Below are 7,550 nucleotides of genomic sequence, written 5' to 3' on the forward strand. Positions count from 1 at the left end.
ATGAAAGATGTCAGACTTGCAGACGTGTGGGAGAGCTATCCATGCCACCCTTGAGCACAATTCCCCTGTGGAAACTCAGGACCACAAACGGCACAGAGGCCTCTAACAGCACAGAGAAGTACCCAAGCTGGATTTTGTAACCAAAGCCTGCTCAGGAGTTCAGATTTTACAATGAAAGTTGGCTTTCTCTCCTGTGGTACTCTTAGGAGGGAGTCATAGATGGAACACTAAATCAGACCACAATCCCACAATTTCTCCTGCAGCTGCATGTTCCCCTGGAGGTAGGGCCTGAGAAACAGCTGAGTATCATGGGAGCAAACTACACTACCCTAGACAAATGCCAAACTTAGGCTGGTCTGCATGGGAAATAGCTCTCTTGTCATGGAGTTCAGATTATTAGGCATGTTTAAATTGGTCCCCATTTCAAAAATCTCCCCTCTGTGAAAAATGAATGTAGCAGGGGTGGGGTTCTAGGCCAGCCATGAAATGCTATATTTCTATGTGCAGGGAGTTGTGTTGTAGTATGGGAAGTATTTAAAGATACAGCGTTTCCACTTACCAACTGAAATTGTACAATCCCCAATAACCTCTGTACCTTGCAACACATCTGTAAGTATAACAGGGTGTTCATGAGGGGAAATCTAATTTTTGGAAAGCCTCATCCCATGAATCTACCATTCAGATAATGAACTCTTAGAAATCTAGCTAAGAGATCTCCCCATCTCACCCCGACAAAACAAAACAAACCCTGATATATTATGTGTTTCACAAGACCAGAGAATCATAGAATAGTAGAGTTGGAAGGGGCCTACAAGGCCATCAAGTCCAACCCCCTGAGACAAGACTGAGGGTCAGCAACCCTTTTAAATTCTAATATATTTGCACTCAAAAGAGATGTGCCTGTTACTTTACATTTAAAAACAAGGTTTATTGCTCAAAACTTATCACAGGTAACAATCGTTCTCTGTCTCCCAAGGCAGACAATCTGCTCCCAACCATTGTTTGGGCAAGAACTGAAGAGAGTGAGGCTTTATCCCTCTAGTGCAATGCTTGTGTACATTGTGAGTAATCATTAATGGTGCAGCACAACCTTCACCAGCCTAGTGTCCCCCAGAGCTTTTGAACTACAGCTCCCATCAGCCCCAGTCAGTGCAGCTGTGGTCCTATCAGTCTCACCATTATATAGCTGGGTGGGCTGGTGGGAGTTGTAGCCCAAAGCCTCTGGAGGGCATCAGGTTGGCACAGGCTGATGTAGCATGTCACTCAAGTTGACAGAGGGCCTAGTTACAAATGGTTTTATGTGGGTGTTCAAAGCTGTAGAGCAAACGGTGATTTAGCCATCTGTGAAAAGAGACACCATTTTGAAGAGGCACATTACCACCACGACGGAAACTGAAGCAGCTAGAGTTCTCTACCTGCTGATGAGATCTCTCCTGAGCTGAACAAAGGCAGAGATGAGAGGGGCTAAGGAGAGCATGGAAACAGGAGAAACATGGCAATATGGAGGTGTTTGTGATGTCATCACGGAGACAACATATCTAGTAATACTACCTAGCATTTATATCATGCTTTAGAGTGATGAAAACACAATCAGACTCATTATCTCCACAATCCTTACAACAATCCTGCAAGATAGGCTATATGTGCATAAGAAGAGCCTTTCTGGATGGTCCCAAAGTGGCTGGAAATAAAAAAAAAATGGGCAAAGTAATGTGCTAACTCAGGTATTATATATACGTATATATCCCAGGCTGTGGTTTGAAAGCACATGAGGCCAGCTCCCTGCTGAAGCTAAGCAGGGTCAGGTCTGGTCATGTTAGCCGCCTTGGGTTTCTATCATGAAAAGAAAGGTGGGATATAAATGTAATAAGTAAATAAATAAATACATGTATGTATGTATGTATTGTTTAATAATTATCACCATAAAGCATAATAAAAGCAAACATCTTCATCACATAATATATGTCATAGTGTATGAAGATGAAAGGTTTATATAACCACAATTGTTTGTTTGCATATAAACCAACTTCACCAAAACTGAAGGCAACTTTGCAAAAGACCAAAAAGACCATACATGCTTTGACCTTTCTCAGGTCTTCAGTGGTCACTATTAGAAAATTTGGTACAATATAACAATAGGCTCCTTTGAGGTCCTGTAATCTATATAGTATATTGCTTGAGCAACTGTCTTGCTTGGAAAATCTAAGGCTAGTCAGTAGATGTGTTTACTCTTTTCTCTGAGCCTTTCTAATTCAATAATTTTCTTATATGCCAGCAATAATTGTGGTTGTTATGTAAACCTTTCATCTTCACACACTTTGGCGTATATTATGTGGTGAAAACATTTGCTTTTGTTATGTTTTAAGTATGATTTACGGTGATAATTATTAAACAATACGTGTGTGTATATATAAAAATACCTGAGTTAGCACAATACTTTGCCCAATTTTTTTTTTATTTTCAACTTTTGTAAAGGTTGGGTTTGGATTCTTAGGTTATACATTTGGTCCCAAAGTGGTTCCATCCTGGCCAGCCTCCTCTTCACTGTGGGCCAGCCAGATGCCTCTGGGAAGCCCACAAGCAGTGCAAGAGCCCGCCGTTTCTCCCGACGAACAGGTATCTGGTGATACATGCTACCTCAACGGGCATTCCCCATGTTTCCTGCCCATGTTAGTATTATTCCTATGTAACACATTGAGGATTGAGAGCTAGAAATGAATGTGTGATTATGACTGCCTGTTTTCTGCCTTTCCTCTGCCTTACCTTCTGTGCCTTTAGTCTGACTTGCAGATATTTAGCAAGTGAAACTTTTTCCATTGCTTTATCAATGTGCCAAGAAATATGTCATTTGTTAATTTAGGTATGTTTTGGAGGAACAATCAATGTGCAAATAAGCCCTTCTCAGTGTTTTGCTTCCTTTCCGAAAGCCTAGCACACACCAAAGGCCTTGGCAATGGCCTAGTTTGCACATAACACTAAGCCATGGTTTGTTTAAGAAACCATGAGTTGACCCACAAACCATGCCTTGTTTCTCCAAATTTGGTCTGTTTTCCAGCTGCTCTTGCCTCACGCCTTTGCAGCTTGGCAAATGTCTGGGTGGAGTGTCCAAGCAAACCATGATTAAGGAAGGCTGCTGGGTGTGCACATAGTGACAAGCCATAGTTAAATAAAATAAAGGTTTGTAAGCCAACAACAAACCATGACTTCAGATCATGGTTGTTGGCAGTAAACAAATCATAATTGAGCTGCTGGCCAAGGTTAGGACAATCAAACGAACGTTGATTATTAGTGTTATGAGCAAAACCAAAACCCCATGTGGAGCCAGTTGTTTTTCAACCATGCCTGGAGAGATATGAGCTCAACAGAGGATGATTTAAATTTCAGACCAACCCAACTTGGCATTCTGATGGAGCAATGAGAAGTCCTAGCATGGATGGAATAGCTTCCTGAGCAACATGCAAAGGTCTAATAACAAAGCACAACAATTTAATATTTCTCTTGCTTGATGGGATACCTCCTCTATTCACAATAGTGGAGTGGCAAATTCAGAAGTACAGCGTCCTTTCATGATAGTCACAGCCACTTTCCCTCGTTTCCCATGCTCTCCCTGTCGTCTTTCAAATCCACAGATGCCCCATGTGTTAGCTACTGAGAAGAGTCTTCTCAGTGGCTCGGCTACTTTCACTCTGATTGGCTCCAATCAGTACGAAAGAACAAGAACACTTATCAATGGCTGACATGCTCCCTTTCCATGCTGATTGGCTCACTCATTAATGGGGACCTGGCTCAGACCCTGGTCCCAAAAAAGTAATGGGTCTATTATCCCGCACAACCCTGGATGACTACACCCCTGTCCATCCACATCTGCCACAGCACCACCACTGGCATGGATGTCCACTTTCAACCATTAATTGCAGAAGATTGTCCACCTCTTCCACCACCTTGATGAAGGAATCGGGAAAGATTTAGAGAGGAACCTGGTGAGTTGATTAACCACAGAGGCAAGAAAGAAATGATGGAGAACAGAATCTGGGTATGCCTTACACTTATTCTGTTGTGAGGGTGATGCCTACCCTACAGCACATAGGATTTGTCTGGGGTCAGAGCTGTATCAAACTTTTGTCCAACTTGAAATAAGGTACATTTTCAAAATCCCAGTCATTGGACAAGGGTAGCTTCATACGCACAACAAATATTTGTTATCCTGGCTCTCCCCCCCCCCACTACATGCACTGATTCTGTACATATTTTTGTGTATATGAAGCTCACTTTGAGGCCTTAGGCAAGTCACAGCTCACAGAGTTGTTGTGAGGCCAAAATACTGCTCTGAGAAAGGAAAGGTAGGGTTCAAATAAATTAACCAAATAGATGATTTTGTAGAAGACATTTTTAAGGAATTTAAAAAAACTTAATTTTTGTTGATAAGACACGGTAAGGCAGTGATGTCAAGTAATGACAAAAATCACAATTTATAGTCCCCCAAAAGAAAAAAAAAGCAGCCCATTCCTCTAAATCTAGCACCATCCATAAAGGAGAATGAACTAGGCATTCAATTTCCTTGAGCTTTTGAAGGCCAATTTCAGTGTGATTCAATGTGAAGTTTTTCTTAAATTAATTACAACTCTTGACTGAGAGGCTTCAGCCTCTGTGGCCTCTCATGCTGGGATGACTGCAGAGCAGCTGTTGGTGCATGGCTCCCTCATGCAAGGGAGCCTGGTTTTGTATTAGGGGCAGAGCGAGCGAGCAGACCTTGCTAAGAAGAAATGGTTTGATAAGGGCAGATGCACAGTACAGATTACAACTAGTTTCATAGCCATTCCTGCTTTCCAGGGAACCTCCTGGGAATTGTAGTTGGCATCTATCATCACTCTAAAACTAGAGGGTCATCCAGTATAACTGGCAGTAAGTTTACAGCACAGGAAAGAGAGCATTACTTCTTTGCACAGTGGCTAATTCACTTATGGCAGGAAGTGATAATGGCCACCAGCCGCTATCACTTTCAATAAGGATCGGGGAACTGCATGGGGGGCAGAACTATCATTGGCCATTAGTTGTGATCACTTTAATGAACTCTCCATGTACAGAGGCCATACGCCCCTGAGGACTAGATGCAAGGGTCAAGCAAGAGGGGAAGGCCATCCTGGTGCCTGGCTTGTGGGCTTCCTATAGGCTGCTGGCTGTCCACTGCTGGAAATAGAATTCCCAACTAGACAGACCAGGGATGGGAAACCTGTGGCCGGCCAGATGTTGGTGGACTCCAACTCAGCCCCAGCCAGAAGACCTGCGGACTGGAACGGGGGCAGTTATATTCCAGCAACAGCTAGCGGCTCCCATCCCCAAGCTTATGCCGGACTCTCCTTATGTTCATGTTATGTTCATCAAACTACAATTCCTAGGATTATTTGGAAAAGCCGTGGCAGTTAAAAGTATAAAACCGAAACAAGTTTGCCACCCCAAGAGAAAAACAGCAGATGTTTCAATTCTTGTCTATAGTTGTTGTTGGCTCTTTTTGCTGTTCTGCAGAACTAAGGTTTGTTTTGTTTTTGCATTCTCTGTTGATTATCCAGTTGGAGAAAGAACATACAATATACACCAAACTTGGAAGAAAAATAAGAAACTCACAACTGCTCAAAATAACTTATAATAAGCAACTAGCAGAGTCCTGAGAGTCCAGGTGGAAAATGTGTGCTTCTGGTTTCTTTGTTTTTTTAAAAGCAGCCTTTGCCAACTGGGTGCCCTCCAGTTGTTTTGGACTACAACTCCCATCAGCCACAGCCAGCTAGAGGGCACCAGATTGGTGAAGGCTACTTTAAAGACACAACACTGAATGCTTGCGGTTGTTTCTACTTGAAGCACAAATGGCATATATCTGCATGGGATTTATAGCCAAAGTCATTATTTTGGTCTGTGGCCAGAGGATGGAGCATTCTCCAGCAGCGTCATGAAGAGGAGAGATGGAGGCTGTTGTATCTAGAATCCACAATAGCATCTCCTACTGAAAAACTGAGCTGTGATAAGAGGAAAGCAAACTGGGAATGGTCTGGAACACTTCCCAAGAGACGAATGTTTCAGGACAAGACAGATGGACGGTCAAGACAAAATATGACACTCCTAGCCCAACCAGCAAATGAACATTTGTTGGCGTGTGCATGGCACAGTCTCGTTCCATCATTTAGATTGGCCCCAAGTCATCTAATGGGCAGTTTTCATGGAAACATTCCATTCTCAGTGTGCTGTTTCAGTCTACCAAGTTTTCTTTTTCAGTTGGGTTTGTCGGGCTTCTTTTCTTTTTTTCCAGGGCAAGAGGTTGTGCCTGCAGCTGAACAGAACTCTTTTTAAACAGCTCTGACAATATTTCACCTCCCCAGTTGCCAAATCTTGGAGAGAGAGATGGAGAAGGAGAAAGGGAGTCCATCCATCAGGCTGTCATGCTTCAATGATATTCACTGAGGGCTTGTTTTTTGGAAACTAGAAGAGAGACAGAGAGAGAGAGAGAGAGCAATATAAGGCAGCTGGAGATGCAAAGGCAGGAAGATGGAGAATCTGGAGTTTGGGGGCTGGAAGTGAAACTGGCATTAAATGGTGTTTGTCAATGTGAGATCATAACAAATCTAGCTTTATATTTCCCTTGCATTTTTGCTCTACAGAGTAAAGGAGAAATTAAAAAGGCCTTAAGTCAGCCATGGTTATGCTGAAAAGGCTAGAGGGATCAATGGAAGGGTTGCATTTGGAATAGCTGGATTCAAGAAATGCCACTGTTGGACAACTCATTGCAAAATGAGGCACTTAAGCACACTACACTACACTGGACTGCCTTCAAGTCAATCCCGACTTATGGTGACCCTATGAATAGGGCTTTCATGGTAAGCGGTATTCAGAGGTGGTTTACCATTGCCTTCCTCTGGGGCTGAGAGGCAGGCCAATCAATGAATCAATAGCATTTCAGATAAATGTGGCTATCACTAAAACCTAGAGCTTTCACCCATTTTTAAAACTTATGAGTTTCTATTGGTTTATTAAATTAGGGGAGTGGGCTTCTCTATCCTACTGGTGGATTTAACTGAAGGGAGGGAACTAGATCGCTCATGGGAAGTTGATGTCTGATCAAACAAGTGATTAGAAGGTGACAGTGGAGACTACATCACTGCAAAAACAATGAGGGCATCTGAGCCCTTTCCCAAGAAGCTACAGCTACTCATGAGCAGGAAAGGCAAAATGGAAGAGAGTGTGGCTGGCTGAGGAATCGCCAAGAAATGTCAAAAGATGGAAAAGGCCCAGGAGGAATTTCTTGTATCTCTTATGTGAAGCGAGGAGGAAAGCAAAGGGCACTTGGTTGCCACAGGGAATGAGTTGGGCAATCGCTGCCATGCCCTCACCCACCTTCCCTCTCTTTCACACTAAATCTGTACAAATCAGCTCTCACCAGCCTGGTGCCCTCCAGCTCTTTTGAACCTTGTCAGTCCCTGTAGCCCAAAAGAGCGGGCACCAGATTGGTGAAGGCTAATATAAATAATTATAGTTCTGAAGAAAAAAAGACTTTTGTTTTTGGA

Source organism: Rhineura floridana, chromosome 15 (assembly GCF_030035675.1).
Source record: "Rhineura floridana isolate rRhiFlo1 chromosome 15, rRhiFlo1.hap2, whole genome shotgun sequence".
Classification (NCBI taxonomy): Eukaryota; Metazoa; Chordata; class Lepidosauria; order Squamata; family Rhineuridae; genus Rhineura; species Rhineura floridana.